Source organism: Platichthys flesus, chromosome 11 (genome assembly GCF_949316205.1).
Source record: "Platichthys flesus chromosome 11, fPlaFle2.1, whole genome shotgun sequence".
NCBI lineage: Eukaryota > Metazoa > Chordata > Actinopteri > Pleuronectiformes > Pleuronectidae > Platichthys > Platichthys flesus.
This window is the reverse complement of record NC_084955.1, coordinates 15,526,086-15,548,116: the sequence shown is the minus strand read 5'-3', so window position 1 is coordinate 15,548,116 and position 22,031 is coordinate 15,526,086.

The window sequence follows — 22,031 nt, the reverse complement described above, 5'->3', positions numbered from 1 at the left end:
TCTTTCCTTCTCTCATCCCCTTTTTGTGTCTTCCGTTGCTATTCTGCTCTCCTCCTTTCTTTCTTCTCCTGTTCTCTCACCTTCTCTCGTTACCTCTCCTCTTACCTGTCGTCTCCTCTCATTTATTCCCCACTCTCCTCATTTCCGCTTCTCACTTCTCTTCTTTTCTTCTTCGCACAGTTTTCCCTCTTTTCTACCACTTCTCACTCCTTTCCTCTCCTCCCTTGTTTTCTCTTCTCTTCGATCTTTCCTTTTTTTCTTTTCCACAAACCTGTTGAAAAAGTGCTTTGGTGGGTGTGGTGGTCTGTGAGTAGGCAAACTCTACTCACTGTGTCCCCTGTTAACACTGTGCATGTGTATGTGTGTGTGTGTGTGTGTGTGTGTGTGTGTGTGTGTGTGTGTGTGTTGGTGGTGGTTAATTTCTCCTATCGCAAATAAAATCCTTCCTCCACATCAAACAGTGACGTCCCAGTATGCCAACATCGGGGGAACAATGTATGTGTGTGTGTGTGTGTGTGTATATGTTTGTGTGTGTGTGTGTGTGTGTGAGTGTGTGTGTGTGTGTGTTTTGCACATCTGGCAAGGATTTTCAATAGCTTATTCCTCTGGTCTTTTTCAGCTCGAACAAGTGATTTCTTTACAACCGTCTCTCTCTCGCTCTCTGTCTCTCTCTCTCTCTCTTACTCACTCTCTCTATCTCTCTCTCACACACACACACTCTCTCACACACACACACACACCGTGGCACAACAGGCACTGGTCATGTTCCCAAGGTCCTGTTCTCAGAGCAGTCTGACTGGAGGCCTTTGTCTGAGCTCACTTTAAAAATAAAACTGGAGCAGGGTTACCACACACACAAACACACACACACGCACGCACACACACACACACACACACACACACACACACACACACCCTCTCTCACTCTTTGTGCATGAACTAAGCTTGACCTGAGGTGGAAAAGAAGCCCACTGCCAACTCATGATGCTGTTTAAGTGAAGTGTGTGTGTGTGTGTGTCTGTGTGTGTGTGTGTTTGCACATATATGCACTCCAATACCGTATTCACATGTGTATTATTCCACTCAGGCTCCTCCTGACAGCATAATTACAGGCTTGTGTAACACCCATGTGTATAGGAGCACACACCCACCCACACACATGCACACACACACACACACACACACACACACACACACACACTTTTGCATGTGTCTTGAACATGAGCACACCACCTGTCATTTTACTGCTGTGCACAGAAACACGATCCTCCACAAATTACAGGACCAGGATTAAACTCATCATACTCTTCATAAGTCGAGGAGACTTTCTGTTCTTGTGGTGTTACTCACTGACTCTCCTCAAAACGCCCCGTACAGTACTGCAGCAAAAGGACATGCACTTGGCCGGGGTTAATTTGCAATTGCAACGGCCCATTTGGCCTCTTTGACCGAGGCCCCCCCTAAAGCTAATTATTGGATTTGGAATAATGCAATAACCGGTGCTTCTGAATAATGTGCAGGTTCATTTACATTGACCTCTACCTAGTCTAGTTTCTATTTTCTTATTTCATATTCTTCTATGACATTGCTCTTATTGCTGAGCTGACCTCTAACCTTCTCACTTTGTATTGTACTATTACGACAGTGTTAGCATATGTATGAGTTTATCACGTTGGCATCTCAATATTGCCCTATTACAATTTTTTACAAAAGCTGCAAATTTTCAAACAAGTAGGTCCAGCTAATAAAAGTTGCCTGAACCTATTGTCATGAGTTTATAAATTGTAATTACATATGTTCTATGTGTGTATGTTTTTTCTGAAATTGGAAGTACGACTAACTAGAATCACATATCTTTAACTCAATGTTCAAAAATCGACTGACTCCCCAAAAGCTCCAGTTCAGAGAGCGATAGCCTGCAGTTAAAAAAAAATACTTCTATTAGTTTGTTTTATAGAAGCGAAAAACAAGGCAGGATTCATGGTATTTCTCAATCCACAGCACAGAGAGCAGAGTGCTGCATGGTGAGGATTAGAGATCCATACAAATGTTGACGGCGGTGGTACAAAGAAATGTCTTATTGAAAAGAACTTATTGAATAAATAAAGAAGCTTTAGATCCTTTAAAACTTAATAAAGGAGGTTTTTACAGCAGCTTTTTGTCCATCAGCACCAGGACACCTTCTGGCAAATTTCCACCCGAAGTAAGTCAATTATCCTGAAAGAACCACAAGTTGTTCCATCTCCATCATGGATGCCCACACTGGGATTCAAACCCTTCACTGTGCCGTATTTTAGCAACCGAGAAATACAAGTACAAATAACTCATGACGCACTTCATTAGATTTGTTGACTGACGGCGCGATCCCTTCACTTCTCTCTGAGCCTCTACTCCACAAAAAAAAAACTCTGCCACATATGAATCACTGCCACACTGAAGATTTCAAGAGTGTGTGTTGCAGAAAAGCACAGATGATACCCAACGAGAGCTCTCACAGTGGATTAGCAAAGCTTTGCCACAACAAGGCCCCAGAGTTCCACATCGATGCTAATGGAGGATGTGAGGTAAAAGGAGAGCCTATTAGTTAAACAGAACATTGACAGAAGAATCCTTTCAATTACTGACATGTTTTGTTTTTCAATGTTTTGCACAAGGTCATGTTTATTTTTTCGATGTTTTTAATAAATACATTGTCCTTTTTTAATGTTTTATGTCCCTTAAAATGGGCTCTCTCTATTAATTTAATACCAGGATGAAATATCAATACATAAATAGCTTTATAAGCATTTACAAGGCTCTCCCGCTCCCTCCCGTTGACTTAAAAATATCCGTCCACTGGTTTCACAGTTACAGTATGCATGACCACTGGCCCGTCGCCAGTGGTCAGGCTACATCACAAGGCGAGCCCTTCAAAACGCTGAGACACACACCAAGAGGTCAAAGAACAACGAGGACATTCGGGGGAGACACCTGCGGAATCAGGCGCTTCTACGTCACAGAGTGTGATGGAAACTGATCCACTAATATCAGCCATGTGCCTATTAGTAGCCTGCACAATATACTGCTGTCTATTAATACTGTAACCTGGCACACACATGCGCTGCTCTATAAATGCACACTCACGCGGTGGCTGTCACACAAACCTGATCTGGTTTCAGCCACACAAACCTTCCCGGCACCATGTTATACAAGTGAGCACAGTGGGCCCACAGATGTAGATTCACACTCACACCCACATACACTGGTTAGCCGTGGCTCTTAGTTGTGTCCCGTTCAGCAGACACATGAAAGGACACCCTGGATAGGGGTCCTTTTCACAGTAATGGTGCCCAGCACCACTTAGCGCAGACCCACTGGCTCTCTCACTCTGTACTGAAGGTGATGAGGGTTCTCAATTCCACAGCAGCCCACTCCTCCCTTCCCGCCGAGTGGGGGGAAGAAGAGTCTTTCATGGACACAGCACTCCGCCGGCTGCACACTCACACACACTCCAGAGCACTCACCTGTCATCCACTGTGGAGTGCCAGATCTCAAATTTGAGTGAACGAGCAAGTGGGAATTGGCGATGAGTGTGAAATATTCAGAGGGTTCACACTCGGAACACTGAAAATCAGCTGCTACAACAGAGAGAGCACTCGGAGTGCTCAGCATACACATAGAGATGGGTGACAAATAAACGATAAAGAGCAACATAAAGTGTTAGTTTGTAAGGGTTAGGGTTATCACAATGATTCCTCCCTGGCAGACCGACAACTGCGGAGAGCCACTCGCAAGGTAAGGCTGCACATCTTTATGCCTCAGAGAAAGAGCTAAAAAGGTCAAGGAGGTCATTCTTAGTTTTGTCTTGTTAAAGTAGATTCAAATTAGACAGGTGGAGGTTCGAAGTTTGAAAGGACTGTAAAGGACTCAAAGAAGATTGAGGTAAGGGCTGGTTAGGTTTAAGATTGAAGTCAGATTGGGTTTTGGTTAAGTGATGAGGTCAATTTGGTTGAGGTTAGGGCTTAGGTTTCAATTAGGGTTAGGTTACAGTTAGGCATTAAAGTTGAGTGGTACAAGTTTGGGTTAAGGAGTATTAAGTTATCTCGATGACTGCCCCTGCCGCGTCCGTCGATGGGGCAACTGAAATGGGTCAGTCAATGGCTCTCCGTCCCCATATCACCTGCAAACCAAATCATGCCTAAGTTGCCCGTAGATCCAGTTGTTTGGACTTTTATCAGACAATTATTGCTGTAATTGAAGTAAAGTCTTAGCTCAGCTTTTAGATGAGAGGTTTTTGACCTGAAGCTTCACCGTCTAGTGGATCAGTTCCAGGTTAACCTTCTGACTTCTAGGTTCCAGACACATATGGTTAGGTTAAGGCATCTATATTGACTGGTTATGGCTAGGACAATTGGTTGGTCAAGGCATTATGAGCTTGAGGAGGAATGGTTAGGGTTAGCATTAGGGTTAGCAGTTTCATTGCTCCTGTCTGAATTCGTGTTCAGAAAGACATTGAGGTGAAACAGGTTTTACCTGGATCACCTGTTGCTGCAATGAAACTTGACTTCATATGGCGATGAGTTGCTCTGAAACATCTAATAGAAGAACAACTTTGCAATGCATTTTGTTTCTGTCAGTGTTTTGTCATATTTTTAGAAACCACTGTTTGGTGCAATATCAGCTGATACAAGCCACCAAACGCATGCATCTTCCACTCAATCAGCTCCTTTTACTTATTTTATTTTTGCTCACTGGTACCTGAAGCAACACATACCCAATAACACATCAGTGTGTGTTTCTTCAACACAGTGTTGTTTTTCAGTTTGAACAGCCAATAAAAAATCTGTCCAAACTCTCCCGTAGGCTGGGTTGAGAATTTTTATATTTTCTGTATTTTGGGATTTTTCTGAAGTTTATTGATTAATGGTTTGGGGCCAGTCCCCTTAGTTCCAGTTAAGCAAAGTATTAATTCTACAACATACAATGATACTTGTGTGCTTGCAGCTTTGTGGCTACTTTTTCCTGTTTGACAAAGCCCCTCTACAAAATGCCAAGTCTATTAAGAAATGGAACATCGGCTCCTGCAGCCAGGTTCCAAAATCGGAGAGGCTAAAACCAGAGGAAGGGAGGTTGTCATGAAGCTTAGCAAAGGTTCAGTCAGGAAGAGTCTTCTTGTGCATGCCTCCCAAGTCACATGCACATCACATGCTATTCCTAAAGAGTGCCCCCCCCCTCCAACCCTGCACCACCTCAACTCTGGAAATCTCCCCTCAGCCGTCCAACCAGAAGCCCTTCATGAGACGTTCTGACTTCATGCTCCCTTCCACATCACCACCACCGGTGATCAGGCATCGGGGGGGAAGTCTCCTTCACATCCATAACACTTAATTTATACTACTGCTTCGATGGTGTTCTACTTCCTGCTGGGGTCAAAGCACCAAAGTCTGTTCACAATACATTTATGCCTTGTTCACTCTAACATGGATATTTTGAGAAACAAACTGTTTCCTCTCTTTGGGCCTCCTGTCCACAAGCATTTTAAGAGAGTTCTCATCTGGATGAAAATATTTTTTTAAATGAATAAGAATTTCTAAAATTACAGGAGGCAAAATATCTGTTCAAAAGAAATATCTAGAGTAGTGTAGACAAGGCCTTTGATTATTAATTGCAACAGTTTTGAAATGGGGAAACCAATGATCACATGCTGTTGTTTGGGAGTCCACTTACTTTTGGCCATGTATTCTACCCACTGCCCCCATTGAATGGAGCGCGTAGGCTCTTTGCCAGCGGACTCTGTGTTGTCTAAACACAGAGGAGCGTAGACCCTCTCTTTACCCTTACACTGGAAAAATGAACCTGAGATCCTGTGGGTCCGACACACGCTCGAAATGAGAGCTGTGGTGAAAGCCCACCTCTCGTCTCCGTAGCATGAATTTGAGTTAAGTGAGACACTGTGTTTAAACATCTATATTTTATCTTTATGACTATCATCTCTTTTGAAAAAACTGGTGTATGTTGCATAATCGTGTGTGCGTGTGCATGTGTGCCACCTCAGCATCACCGATGGATAAATCACTTGTGGTTCGGAACAGCAGGGATTACAACAGCATTCTCTAATGCTCAGTCATGATGTAAATTCAGCTCATCCAAGTGGATATCTGGACTAGTTGGACTGTGTGTGTTTGTGTGTGTGTGTGTGTGTGTGTTTGTGTGTGTGTGTTTGTGTGTGAGTGTGTGTGTGTGTGTGTTTCTTGGCTGAGGATCTAGACAGGATGAGCATCATACTAAGCCTTTAGGAATCAGGAAGATAGTTCCCGGGATGCCTGGAATTCCTTCCGGAAACCTTGATGTCTGACATCGAGGGTGAATTAGAGTCCAGCTTGTGTGTGTGTGTGTGTGTGTGTGTGTGTGTTTGAAAAAAAAAAAGAATAAAAGTGACAACTGTAGCTTGTATCTCCTTTTCTCTCCCTTCCTTTTGAGGACCGAGCCGACTGTATCTACTCACAAGACTAGAATTATGGGACACTTATTAGGAGAAGCCTATTATGGTATGAGGACACAACACGTCTCACTCCATAGACAGAGACTACACACATTGAATGTGATAGGAATCAGGCTGTTCCACTGTTATCAGAACAGAATGTGATGATGCCGCAGATTCCGCAGATACCAATGTGGTCAGGTTTATTCCTCACTATAAACCACTGCCGCAGACATTTACCTAATAGCCTGTCCGAGTGCAATAAAACAAAATCTATGATTCTCCATTACGCTCATGAAGTCATGTAGAGGAAAAAAGAAACAGGTTCACAGATTAAAGGAATGCAGTGAAGAGAGCAGCAGAGGGTCAGAGAAGAGTCTGTTTTGTCCTTTTAACCATCACAGTTATTAGTTAGAGCACAAGAATATTCAACCACAACACAAAACCATGCCTTAAAGGATCCATCCGCCTGTTATTTTCACAGCTGTGGTCAAACAGGTTGTTAACAAGTCAACAATAAAGCCAAATTATCTAAACTCACTTGTGTTTACATAACTACAGTTAATATAGTAGTTCAAAGCTGAACCAGAGAGAAAACACCATGATTTAAACAGCAGAAAGTGTGGGTCGTAACTTTTCTAATGTTACGCCTTTGCTTTGCCTCCAAATAAGACTTCTCGTGTTTCTTGAACATCTTAAACTTTCAGAAGACTAACAATAAAAAGTGCAAAGTGGTCAAAATGGCCTTTCAGTGCATGTGACTGTAGCTAAAGATGGGTGATGTTTCTCCACTTCCTCCCGGTATTCAGAAATGAAGCCAAAATATCCTGCATAGCAACATCACCACTGCACGGTGAGTCTGCATGCTAGTGTTTGAGCTGCAGTAGCAAGATCCTCTCAATACAAGCATTTAATCATCACTTTCAGATGTCAATCGTGACCTTTAACAAGTTCCAGCCAGCCTCCAGGTGGCGATCAAGATGCTTTGCCTTCACCGTTGGCATGTATCCATACAGTCTATGGTTTCGATCGAGTTCCAAATATACTTGATTCTACATTTCTCACTAATTAATTCCTTTTTTATTTCAATACACCTCCCACACCTGTCTAACTACTTAGTGGCAATCTATAAAAAAAGAAATTGTGGTAATTTAGACGTCTGAGCTCTGATAGCCGAGGTGATGTCATCATCAGGGTTATTTTCTTAGACATTACAAAGCTCCTGCAGACACGTGGAAGACATTACATAACTGTTTTCATAGTTTGGACGACTGACAAGACATGTAAGCTGATCTCGATGCATAAAATCAATGACGTATCCCTTTAACCTGAGAGCACCTTCTTATTGTTACTGTTGGAAATGATGGTCCAAACTATGAAAATAATTAGATATCCTCTAACGTACAGTTTGGATCGAATGTTGCCTCAGTAACATCATCAGATCATTAGTGAGTATCTTTCTTCATGATGGGATTTTTATCACAGCGGCAGAGACAATGGACTAGGATCAGGTTCACCAGGCTGACACATCACATATATCACACAGAGGCAGGCAACACCTTGAGTAATGTCAGTGGGGTTAAGAGTGAATGACACACACACACACACAAACACACACACACACACACTTAATTCCCTTCCTATCTTCACCTTTACTGCATTTAGCAAACAAACCACTCATTTGTCCACTTCTGATTCAGTGTAATTCATAATAAACCACATATTCACGCTTGTTTCCCACTGCTGTTCATTTTCCCTACTGCTGGCTTAAGGGTGCCAAATTGTTTTTCTTTTATAATCAGAAGAAACCGTCATCAAATCTGCCTTTCTCACAACCAGAATGCTTGGGAAATAATCACTCATTCACCAGTTCCCAAAACTCACCTACAGTGGCCCATGGGGGACAATAGATGCATTCAAATGATGAATAGTTGGCAGCAGACTGAAAACACGTGAAGAGGTTGAAAGGATACTCCTAAATTGCTTTGCCGTAAATTCACAGTCACATTAAGAACATTCAGGGTCATCTTGCCTGAAGCTCCGGTGGATTTTTGTTGTCACGTCTTGTTTCCCACTGACAAAGGAAAGAAACATCTGACCAAGTGCTCTCTCTAGTTCGATGAGTTCACATTGTGACACTGTGTCTTTGCTTTCACCATGTTCTATAAAGCCCTTTTTCCATTCACCCAAAAAAAACTCAGTTACATTTTGGCTTTTGTCGGTCAAGCGACTCTGCAGTGGACTTGGGTTTTTATCAGTTCCAGCTCCGATCAGCAGTGTTGAAAACATGGCACTCGGGTGAACACGCTAAAGTCATTCGCCTTTTAAAAAAACCTGTGAATAAACATCAATTTGGGTGTAGAAGAGGAATAAGACATGATCATCACTTACAGACATCTTTAAAGAACTTGATGGATTCAAGTCTTCATGAAAGCGAGGTCAAGGTCATTTTCAGTTTCTCCAAATAAACAGGCGGTCACTTGTGACGAATGCAATCAAAATGAACAACTGATCAGCCATTGTTTGTGTGTGTGTGTGTGTTAGTGTGTGTCTGCTATCTGTCACTTGGAGGCTCCCAGCACTATTATAACGAGCATACGGTTGGCGTCACACACAGCTCGTATTAACCCTTTGGCTCTTTCTGCCTCTGTGAGATTGTGTGCTTGAATCTTCTTATCTCCGTCTTCCAAAACGTTACACACTCATTTCTGTGTACACATGCAAGGGTCCTCATCCACAGCAAAGCAACGGCTCCTCTAAGTGTTTTACTCATGTTTTAATGTCTAATTATGTGCAGTGAGTCAGGGAGAGAATGAGAAGTCTTTGGCTCAGAGCTATAACCCGAGTGCCGCCTCTCTCTCTTCATCTAGCCTCATGATCCATCTTTATCAACCCTGCACCCTCCGGTCGCTGGCCAAAGGTTCTGCCGTCAGTGCCCTGCAGAGAAGTCGGCTATACACCCTCGCATTCCACACAGCCGCTCAATAAGGACCATTCATGGCCCGTGCTATAGAGGTGACAGGCAGTCACAGAACAGAACACTGTGGTTACAAGGGTTTATTCCAGTGTGAGGCTGAGCCAGAGGTGAGCGAGGAACATCTCCACCTAATTTCCCAGAGAAACTCACAGTAGCAGAAATTCTCAGAGACACAATGAGGCGCTTCAACAGCGGCTTCCAGTTTCTGAAGGATTTCAGTCCCACATGTCCCTCCCTGCTCCGATCCCTCTATTCTGCTAGAACAAGATCCATGAGTTGCTCTGGCAGATATCTAACCTGGCAAGCATATGTATGTCTGTGTGTGTGTATGTGTGTGTGTGTGTGTGTGTGTGTGTGTGTGTGTGTGTGTGTGTGTGTGTGTGTGTGTGTGCGTGCGTGTTCCTAGGGCTATCCCTGAGGGGGTACGCATCTCGTCTGTGAGTCACAGGCAGGGTCTGTGTCTGTGTGTGAGTCCATCAGAACACATCAGCATCAACATCCTCTAGTTCACCTCAGGCAGGCAACGTGTACACACACACACACACACACACACACACACACACACACACACATAATACATCGTTAAACTTCCCCAGGGCTATGTGCTATCCCCCCATATCCCCTCAAGCTGAGACCTCAGACTCTCTCCACCCTTCACTTTCCATGTGAGAGAGGCCGTTTACTCACACTGGACAACTGCTAGCATATGCTACTCGCTTGGGAAACACATAGAGCCGACCTGGACTGAATAAGACTTTTCATAACACAGACATATTAACCACAGACAAATCACAGTATTTGAAAGAAGGTGAGAAAAAGAATAAATCAGATTGTCACACTCAAATAGCCATTTAGGAGAATTTTATAAAGGCAGAATTTCCAAATTCCAAATTTTTTGGGGGATTTCACACCAATGAACTGTTTTCCAAGAAGAAGAAATGACATAACATGTGATCTCTTGGTGTAGATTAAAGATTGGTGATGCACAGACACAGAGGGTAAACAAGGAAACAGACGGAACATCAAATACAGGGAAACAGACAAAAGTCAGGCGAGTGACGAGACAGAGAGGCAGACAGGCAGCGACAGGGAAGTGTGGAAACAGAGGCGGACATATAAACAGCGAGAGCGTGAAAAAGACACAGACAGTGGGGCGATCAGACAGAGAGCTGACTGTGGAGTGGACGGCCTGAGCTTTACTCCGTGTCTGAGTGCTGCAGCGGCCTCTCAGCGCTGAGAGTCATTATCATTCTATGACACTGATGAATGGTACATTAGCATGAGGGAGGGTCTGACACACAGGGCAGAGGCACAACTCACTCACCGTCCCTGGGTCACCTTTGCAGGAGCGTTCTTTGAACAAGATTGCAGCAGCGACATCTTTTTTAAAATATTTACTTGTCTTTTAATGCAGTGCATCCATGTAAGTGTGTCACATAAGAAGAGATTTCACCGTTTGTGTGTGTATGTGTGTGTGCGTTTGTCTGTGTGTGCGTGTGTGTGTGTTTGTGTGTGTGTGCGTGTGTGTGGGAGAGCATTAAAGAGAAGATAACAGCCCCACTACACTGTGAGTGTTAGTTAAGAGGAGCCTCTGTATGGACTTGTGGCCTTGTTTGGAGTGTACCTCATTGTGCTGTTGTTTAACAAGAGAGGCTCTCGAAAATGTACACACGCACACACATGCCCACTACAAACTATATCAATGGTTTTATGGCACATAGAAAAGGAGTGCATGTTTGGTGGGTGAAAGCAACATCCCAAGGTCTTCCATCTGTTGATTGTTCTTCATTCCTGCTAATAATTTCCACTCTGTATATGTCCGTGACTGTTCCTGGCGTGTGATTAGGAGTTCAGAGCAGACAGAGGCATGCACAGGGGAAAGTGACTTACCCTGGCTAAGCCCTGAGTTTCCGGTTCACTCTCTGCTACTCTGCTGACTGAGGGGAAGTCACTGCCCGGCCCCTTTCTCGTCTTAGTTGGCTCGTCCAGACAGGCAGCGTGTATGTCCACAAGAATAGCAGGGGGATCCTTTGTGCGGATGAGGTGTCCTCCTGATGCGCTGGCAAAGTGCCACTTAAGCACCTTAGAGCTGGGAAACACTGGGATTGCCCCGGCCTATCCATCCAGTAATAAGTGGATCAGCGTGTGTCCAAGGAGGCCCGGGCGAGGCTTTCACTAACTAATACTATAATTGGATTAGTGAGTGTGGCTATGTGTGTGAGTGTGTGTGTGTGTGTGTTGGTGAGGGTTTCCCCAAGCTCACGTGTCCCCGGTGTGTAGAGTAAAGCTGCTGGAGTAAGACGTGCCTGTGACGTCACTCTCTAGGACAGTTGTCGGGTCGCTGTCGTGACCCGATGATTCGTTTTTTTCCTGCTGCCACGACAAAGCCAAGCTGGAGATTCCATTAGCAGCACATGCACGACGTCACTGGGAGAGAGGAGGAAAGAGACGGAGAGGAAAAGATTAATTCACCTGACGGGATTCAACAGAGCAAGCTGGTAATGAGTTGTAACTCTGCTGCTGAAATGAAGTTTTGACAGGAGGTGATGGAGCCGACTGTGTGGTGCAACAACAAACTAAATGCAAGTAAGCAAATTCGTAAATGAATCAGCAAAATGTGGTGTTTAGAATCAGGGTGGATCGACAGATTTCTGATCATGAGATAACAACTTAACTTCTTTTGGTTTCTTACTACAGTCAAAAGAGATGCAGGTTAGGTGAACTCACCTGTAGTATAGGTGTAAACCTGAGTCGTTATGGTTGTCTATATTTGTTAGGACTCTTAATAGGCAACCTGTGCTAACCTGACTAGAGGTCAGAGTACTGTCTAGAGTTAACCCTGCCCCGGGACCCCCCATGTCCAGAACCCTGAAAAAAAACAAAAAAAGGATGAGCTGGTGCGGATAAAGGATGGATCGATTTTCTTGGGAATCAGTGGATCAGTGGTTCTGTGTTCTTGTGCGATTGTTCTGAGCTCAACAGGAACTCCCTTTATCTCTCACAAGCCAAAGAGTAGCTCAAAACCCCCACCCCCCATCCCCAAATGTATGTGTGGACTCAGCTTCTTGGCCCATTGAGAACAAAATTTAGTATTTGAACACATGTACCCACAATGTCCGTAACTACAGGTCTGTGCGCTAGTGGACACGTTTGTGCTATCAGACAAACTCAAGACAACAAACCAACACAGCTCTGATACATCACGCCTGCAGTATCATTATTGAGAATGTTCATGGGGAGACAGTGTGATCTTCTAGACCACAACTGAAGAATTGTTAGTAAAGACTTCAGCTCATGGTGCCTTAATGGATGTATCTTTATAACTGAAGGCTCAACAGCCATGCTGCAGCACAAAGAGCATGTTCAACTCTGAAAAGCATTGCGCATTGTGGTCTATGTGAAAGAACTCTCTTGTGTATCTGTCCTTAGGTTCTCAACGTTCAACCCGACATTTTCTCGTAGTGTTATGCAGTCGTGCCATAACATAACAGCCCCCCTTCTGTCACCTGAGCGACGCAATGAAGTCAAAATTTTGTTTGTTCCTGCAGTGTTTGCATGTGTGGGCGAATGAGAGGGGGCAGGGAAACAGAGTGCGCCAATCCATAAGCCCCATCGACAAAAAAACGACTGTTCCTCAACCGGAAAAAGCATTGGAGGAGAAACACTCCAACTGGATGTCCTCAGACGAGTTCAAATACGCACAGCAGGCAGGCGGAGATGTCAATAACTCAATTTTGGCAATAGAAACATCTGAGAGTACACTGAATGGGAGAAAGAGCAAGACAAGTACTTTAAATAAACAAAAACGTCATGGCATACTGTTTCCATTATTTTTAACAAATATGAAACACAATGACATGAATTTCAACACTCACAACCAATAGACAGCCTTTATATTGGGTTTTACTGACGTCAAAACACAAGCAAACACTTATGGATAACGTACATAGGCTACCCCTTGCAGCTTGTTGCAAACATTTCCCTCAATTTTAAGTTGTTGACTGGTTTCTAAAATTCATTGCAACTTCACTATGGTTTGCCTACAGCGCTGGTTACACTGAACACTATGTAGTATTTTGTATGCGACTAAAAGTACCTTTAAGTCTGATTAGACATGGACAGGAAGCTAATGGAGGGAAGCAAAATAGTTTGAGCTAAGTCTTTAAAAATTACATTTTACAACACTAAAAATGTACCGTTTAACTATTGTTTGGGCACATTTTGTTCACAATAAAACACATTGCGTCTAACTGAGTCACAGTAGAGGATGCCACTTAGAATACAGAGAGTGTTCTACTGTGTGTTGGTCTGTTTAACCATGTAGAGTATTGGCTTGTTACCACAGATCTTTCATGGCATGCTAATTAAACATTCAGTAAAAACCCAACCCTACAAGCTCTGCTCATTCACAAATCAAACTTGCACCTCCTCCCACACTAGCTATCGCACAATGCCACACATAAGCGCAAAAACACAATATTTGTGTGTGTATTTTACTGGACATGGGTCATTAGGAACAGGACTGAACATGTTTGTTGATGCTTTGCACCCGAGATTTATAATGCCAGGCTTTGTATATATGAATTATCCAAGCCATGGTAGATTCATGAGTATGTGAACATTAATAGCTTCCAGCTATTGTGAATCACAGTTTACATAAGAGCACATGTATATATAATGTACAATACATTTTTTAGGTCTTGAGAAGGTAAACAAAAAGATTTTAAAATAACAGGACAAAGCCATCTGAGTCGTGAAGCAACAGACTACATGCACATCTCAGTTTTGCAGTGCTGGCATCAGATTGAATGATGAAGACTTACCTCAAACAGGAAGCTAAGAACTCACTTATTTAGAATATAAACATGATTATAGAACTAGATAACATCATATTTTAAACATGACTAGGTCAAACTTTTATCATATACAAGGTAGAGGAAATATATCACCTGTTTGTTGTTGTTGTTTTTTTCAAATACACCGGCAAACACAAATCTTTTGGGGAAATAAAATCTTGCCCAAAATGAATTTATCTCCATAATAAAAAATGTATAGAAAGGTTTATTCTTCAGTGAGAAACGGGCATTCAACAGTACTTTTATTTGTATTATTCTTGCTTGATGTATGATTTGTCATTAAGTAAAAATATATGTTCCTTATTATCAAAAAAGACACAAACTGACGCAAACTTGACAGCTGTGAGGCGGTGCAGTCACATGAAGAAACACAAATGTGTTCTTTTTGGCGTGGGCTGTGTGACATCATTTGGAAAAAAAATTCAACTGCTTCTTTCTCCCTTGGAAACAGGATGTTTTTATGAATTATCTCTGAATAGAAGCCAACTGAGACCCCTCAACGCTGTGGCCCACGTGCCCACACACACACTAGAAGGCCCACATTAAAGAAGGAAACACACAATCGCAGCTACTTCAAAGACTCGCAGGCACAGCGTTTTACCATTGAGGGGAGAGCGTTAGCCAATCAGAGGAAGAAGGGCAAGAGAGGAGGAAGTGTGGTCACACTGTATGTGTTCATCATCAACGCTGACATAAATAACTCTGTCAGAGAGTAAACAACACATCCCATTCATAAAAAAAACCGACAGTGAACGCCTACTCCCCAACAGTGGAACGAGAGGGGAGGCAAGAGATAAAGACGAGGAAAGAAACTGACTGATAAGTGCACAAAGAGACAGACTCTTCAGAGAGACACATGCACATCGACGGAAATAAAGACACAGACAACAAGAAGGCGACAAAAGGGTAGCGTGAGACGTGGAGCCGCAGTTTGACTGAGAAAACCTGACGATGACATCACATCCTCGTCACTGCTGGTTCCATCTCTTTGAGTTGGAAAACACCAGAAGCCTACGTCACGTGTTGAAAAAACACTTTCCTTCTCTCACTCTTTCTCAGTAGCTCACATGCACGCACACCCATACACACCCCCACACACACACACGACTGATAAATGTACATACATATGTGCTTTCACAGATGAACATACATAGTAAGCTGTTGCATCACAGCGCTCTGTGTATACATGGAGTCACCAGCTGTTTCCCAGGCCACACGTTGTGCCATTACAGCAAACCATTTTCCACTCACACACACGTACACAACATGGTTACCACACAATGCCAGATAAGGACATATAAATAGTGTGTGTATTAGTGTGTGTGTGTGTGAGTGTGATTGTTGTGCGCATAGTGTGTCAGAAAGAGGAAGTTGCAATGGAAGATCTTTTTTTAGAAAAGAGCGGAAGTGTCCATTTCACTTCTCTTTCCAGGATTAGAACATAAAACACAGACACACACAAACACAGACCCAGTGAAATTGGACACTTTCTTGACACACACACCTCCACAGCCTTATGGTGGTTTACTGTGGTGGCTCAAATGCAGGTTATAAAATTAAAACAATTTTAAACATACCTGCAGCAGACAACCTTCCACTCACTTCCGTTCGTGCAGAAGAAGAGTCAAAATAAAGTTCATGTAGATAACAGGTGAAAACATGTCACATATAAGGTCATGAGGTGCAGAGACTTACGCACACACACCCAACCAGCCAATCAGAGACTAACCAGTTGATACTAAAGCTGTGTCATTGTAATACTGATGTCATATGATTGTCCTGGCACCTGAGAAGAGTGTAGGTGTTCTCACTTCCATTTACATCACATGGTGACAGGATGAAACCAACAAGTGAGACTCGAGTGGGCGACCCTGTCACTACCTCGATCACTGGACCACAAACCTGCTCACGAGGGGACCGGAGGACTCAGAGAGGAAGGTGGCACGTCTTTGGGGGCAACCCCAGTGCTGCAGTTGAGGTTACCTCCCCTGTACCCACAGGGCTGTGTAAGGATCGACTGAACAGGCTTAGGTTTGCATGCGATCTGATAAGCGAAAGTTGCGGGTACCCGGTCTGTTATTCATTTTCATTTTCCCATGAAAAACGTAAGCCCATTTATCGTTATTAAAATTTGAAGAAGTTGATTTCTTTCGGCATTTAGAAATGAATGAAAACTGCCTGAACGGCTGTTTGAAAAAGATAAAAGATCAATCCAAAGGAAACGTGATGAGGGGCGTTCCATCCATTTTATTCGTTAAAGTTAATTTCACACAACATGCAGCCTGTGAAAACACACTCTGACAAGAATTACTTTTCTGACATGACTAGTATCTTGGTTTTAGCCCGGAGACAAATTAGGAGCTTGAAATATATTGGGTTTTTCCAGGCCTGGAGGGTATAATCAATTACACTATCAAGTTGCATCATGGGTAATGTATGACACAGTGTTTTGGTAGCATAATATTAAAAGTTATTGGACAACATGGTGGCACCAGCAGAGCTAAAGAGGACACGGAACAGTTTTCGATGCAGAATTGGAGGAAATTCTTTTCAGTAACACATAAAGTCACACATAAGCAAACGCACATGACCACACACACACATTTTTTACAAGCACAAGAGTTAATCCCCTGGCACCCCTGGGGTGTTCCTCTGGGAGGGTTAATGGACATACTCACTCACCCTTATACTTTCCGCCCCCCCTTAAATTCATCTTCCACTGCCCTGTCCTCCCACTCCCCTCCTTTTCCCACTCCACTAGTGTTTTCCACCCCAGTGGAAACAAGGAGGGCTGCTCACCAGCGTCTTCAGCGTGTGCACAGGAAAATGGGTCAGATACTGGAAAGGATGGAAAGGGGTGGGGGCTTCTATCTCAACCATTGAGCAGTGTGTGTGTGTGTGTGTGTGTGTGTGTGTGTGTGTGTGTGTGCGCTGGGGGCAGGGTGTGTGCGTGTGTTCTTGTGTCTGTGTGTTTTAAGGTGACTGGGTGAGCTGGTGGGGAGAGCCCTCAGGATGTCATCACCTCAGGCACATGCTGATAATTCTTCTGTGTCAAAGATACATTTTTATATTTTTAAAGACAAAAATGGTCTATTTTGTTAATGCCTGCAGGTTTAATGAATATAAACAGACTATAATATTATGAAATTGTTGTTTTGAATGACTTTTTATTTCTTACATGAGTCGAAGCAGCGTAAACAAAACCATAATTTTATCTTACGCTTATCTAACTCTATTTTGACACTGAGTTTGCAAGCTGTCAGATACATGTATATGTGTGTGTGTGAGTGTGTGTGGGCACATGTGTGAATGTTGTTGATGCGTAGGAGACAGTTACGTGTTTTGGCTTCTAACATGGCTGTAGATGGCTTGAGTTGTCATGGCAATTTTTAGGAGGACTTCACCATGGTGACCATGACTGGACATACACACGCATACTTCTAATCCAATGCAGTCGTTTTTTTTAAATAAGTGAATGACACACTTTTGTTACTGAGTAATTTTTTCAAGAAGAAAACTGTTTTGTGACAACAATTCCTGCCTCTTAGGCAATCGAGATGGATATTGCTAAATATCAGATTGAAAGCATTAAAAGCATTTGAAAAGAAAACCTAGAGGTTTTAACTGGCCCAGTTATGTTTCACATTGCATGGAGCGGACTTTTGGATTTGATTGGTTTGCAGACGGATGTGCGTCTGATGTCAAATGTGTTGTCAATTTGCCTATTGTACTCACTTACTGTATCGAATAAAGGTCAGAGAAAAAGTATTTCCGTTTGAAAGGAAAAGATGAATGATCAGGTTCATTGTCATTGTTCATTGCCGTTTCTTCTTCTATTGTTTAACACTGTCTCAACTTCCTGCAATTGGTGAAAAATCCCGAACTCATCAGAATGGTACAGATGATGGTTTGTTCGATCCAAGCCAGGACCACACCTTTTTCTGACTAAATATTGGTCCAATGGTCCAGAGAGTGGTTCATTCCACCTTTCACACCTGTAATTTTGGTTTGAGCTAAACTGAAAAGTCGAAGGGTCTGGACCCAACGAGGTAAGTGTTAACCTAACTGGCTCAAGGCTGCCACTAGAATAACGTGAGGTTTTCCCAAGGAAGAAGAAAAAAACAAAGACAGAGTGTCTCTGACTCTGTTGCATCAGTTCTGATCCTTTATAAGTTATATATCATGAAAATATGATAGAACAGCAACCTGTCAGGCTTTTTGGCAGTAATGCCCACAAGTTCCAAAATGTCATAACCTATACCAAAATGAGTCCAGTTTTACCACGATTCTTCTGATCTTTCGTCTCTAAAGCCACAGACTTCACTGGGTTCAACTTGCCCACGCGAGTTCTGGGTCACTAGTTTATCTGTTGTGGTGTAACTGGCCGCTGTGACAGAAGCATAACACATTTTCACACTGTGGTGACTAGAAAGACGCAAGTGTTCTGCTGCGGGGGTAAGAGATCACAAAGCAGTTGACCGTTTGGTCCATGACCACGACTCTGTGTGGCACAAAGAGCGAAAGTCTCCCACATACACAGGACACATCAGACGTCAGCCTATCACACACAACAAAGCTCTGACATCATGGCTGACATGACAACTAAGCAGGAACAGCTGTCTGGTAGGTACGGGCCACACCACAGGAGAGTGACGCAACAGGGCATGAGTGTGTGTGTGTGTGTGTGTGTGGTGCTGTATGTGTACCGTATGAGAGTATGGGTCCGCACTGCGTCTGCATTAGGCAGACAGTGCTGGTGTGGTCAGCTTGGGAGAGATGAATCACGAGGTCAAACACTGTAGTTGCATTCCAGCGAAGGGGAGGAAGAGGAAGAGAGAAGAGAAGTCAGAGAGAGTAAGAGGGAAGAAGTCAGACGTCAGACAGAGAAGGGAGAGAATCAGACAGACAGAGGCAGTTCATGTCTCAGGGATTTGGTAACACATCCTCTAAATCAATCTTTTGAACTGAGCCCCCCCAAAGCAAAGAGCTCATGAACTGTCGGCGAGATCAAGTCCACACACAAACCGTCATGGCTGTGCTGTGCTACGTGTTCAGGTTGCGCACAGATAGCTGTGTGTGAATGGTCTGCTCCGCTGGGGGAAAAGAGGGAATCCTGCCCAGACATTCCATGGCACAGATTCCCAAAGAGTTTCCACTACAAGTAAGACACACACACACGTATAAACACACACACATGCGGCTGCTCAAGATGAATTCCTATCTAATGTACAATGGGAAGGAGACGACAAGGACTTCAGAGAGGGACAGCACAGACACTCTGGCCACTTATAACTTACTGCTATATTAGTGTGATGCAGAGCGGCAGATAAGCACTTAATCAGGCAGGTGGTTTGAGAAAACAAGATCATGTTACCACCGCCAGCACTCAGCATTCAAACCTCGAGGATGCAGCTCCACGCTCCACACTAGTGCAGTGAGGGTGGTTTCCCCAATACTGAAGAAAAGGCTCCTACTGCTGCTACAGTACCACATGAATATCAACACCTACAGTATGTTGTGAGCTACAGTCAACATGGTACATCAAATATTTTTTCATCTCAGTAGGTCAAGGTCATATGACTCCACCTAAGTATAATTAGTTGATGTACTGTGAATACACGGAAACGTTTCGAAGATGTAATGCAAATGCTAATAATAACTATGTAGCTATTTTATATGCTGCACATAGTGGTTGGAAACAATACAACAAATTTAAAATAGAGCATTCCAATGGTGTGCTCACACCATCACACCATACTTGCGCCGCGTTACTTGTGCAATTCGCGTCACAGTATCATTGATGTTGACTCACCCAAGTACTCATCATTTCTCATCCATAAGAGAGAAGAGGGACACAGTTGTTGCGTTGTAGTCTGTTGTCTTTGCCATGACTCAAACATTGAACTGGTGGAGCAGCCACTAAAAATCATAATTCACTTCAGGATAGTATAAGAGAGTTTACTCTATATAGCGCCATGTTGCATTGTATACATCGCGACCGCACTACAAAAGCAACACAAAAAACTATAGAGATAATGAACTGTGACTTAAGTCTGTCCCATTGGGTCCAAACCACAAAGCCCATTGACAACAGTGGAGGTCTGGTTTACATAAGGCTGGGAATGAGCCCAACTTTCCCCCTCTCATTTTGCCACTGTCTTTCTCGCTGTGCCACGGTTTAACAGTTCCTCTTCTCCATCCAACCATCAAAGCCCCCACTCTGAATTCATTCATTCATTAATTCATCCATCCAACTCCCACCAACCCCCAGTCCCCACTGAGCAGAGTGGGGCAGAGGAGCATTTCCACAGCTGTGGCCAGGAGAATGTCCAAGGTGTCATGGGGACACACACATACACACATGCAATCAGAAAATTGCAGCTCCACAAGCTTTCCAGACACACACACACACACACACACACACACACAAACACACACACACACACACACACACACACACACACAGAGAAACCTGAAGTGCCAAGAATTATGTAAGTCCCAGGCGCACCTTATATAAAGACCAGATATGTTCATGGAGAAAGGGAATATCTGGACTATGGAAAAGGCATCTTTGACAGCCACATAGTGTTTGACTGCATACACACACGCACACTCAGGAACACAAAGGCCCTGTTCAGACCTGATCACAATTGGATGGCTGTGAGTGCGTCAGGTCAGATCTCACTTACCAGCTCTATATGCAAATAAACACCTCCATAATTTCCACTGGCAAAGATCGAAGGTATGCTGTTTGTCACAGACAGAGATTCTCCTCCCATGGTCTGCTGGAAATTAAAAGGGATAGTTCACCCAAAAATGATTATTCACTCATTATCTACTTACCACTATGCCAATGGGTCAGATGGTCCGGACCAAAAAATAGGTCTGAAAACGCTCTAAAGGAAGATCTGACACCTGTGCTCGGATGCATGGTAGTGTGAGGCATGAACAATGTCAGATATGGTGGAAAGTTATCACAGGTCATGGTCATTGGTAGTGGCTACTGCTCATGTCAGTGTGGTTACCTCACGCAAGCCGTTTCTATTCCTGTCTGCTTTGAATATGATGACACGGTGTTTCCTGGGTGTGTGTATGCACGTGTGTGTTCTTTCTAAAGCCCCTATCTACCTACTCGTCTGTTCTATCCATTAATGCTGATAAGTGGCCAATTATAGAAGCCGCCTTTCATGAGAAGATCCAAAACAACAGGCACATGGTGATAAATATAGACTTCTGCTTTGCATGCATTCGTTTCAGGTGTTCGACTCTGTAATTTGACTGGGAGTGTCATTCCTGATGGACAGGGATATGAAGGGGGATCTTTCTCCAATGGCAAAATCATGTGGTGCCAAGATAATTCAAATGATCAAATAACAAAAACAAAATTATGCAACAAAAAGAAAAATGTTCCAGCACAGGTGTGGGTATAAAAGAGAGATCTATGTGCGTGCGTGTGCATGTGCGAGTGGGATGCAGTGACACGAAGCTCCCCCTCCCTGCTGGATGTGGAAAGCGGATCGGAGTGTAGTGTTATGTAGCTGTGTTTCCACAGTGGAAGCCTGTTCTGTTCCTGGAGAGAAGCTGCAGTGGAAGTTCCTCCCTCATTGAGCGAAGGAACCCAACGGGCGACGGAAGAGAAGGAGAGAGGAAAGTGGGAGCAGAGGAAGGAGTGAGTGGTTGAGTGTCAGGAGAGGGCAAGAAGAGAGAGGAAACTATAGCCAGGGACATAAGCAGAGCG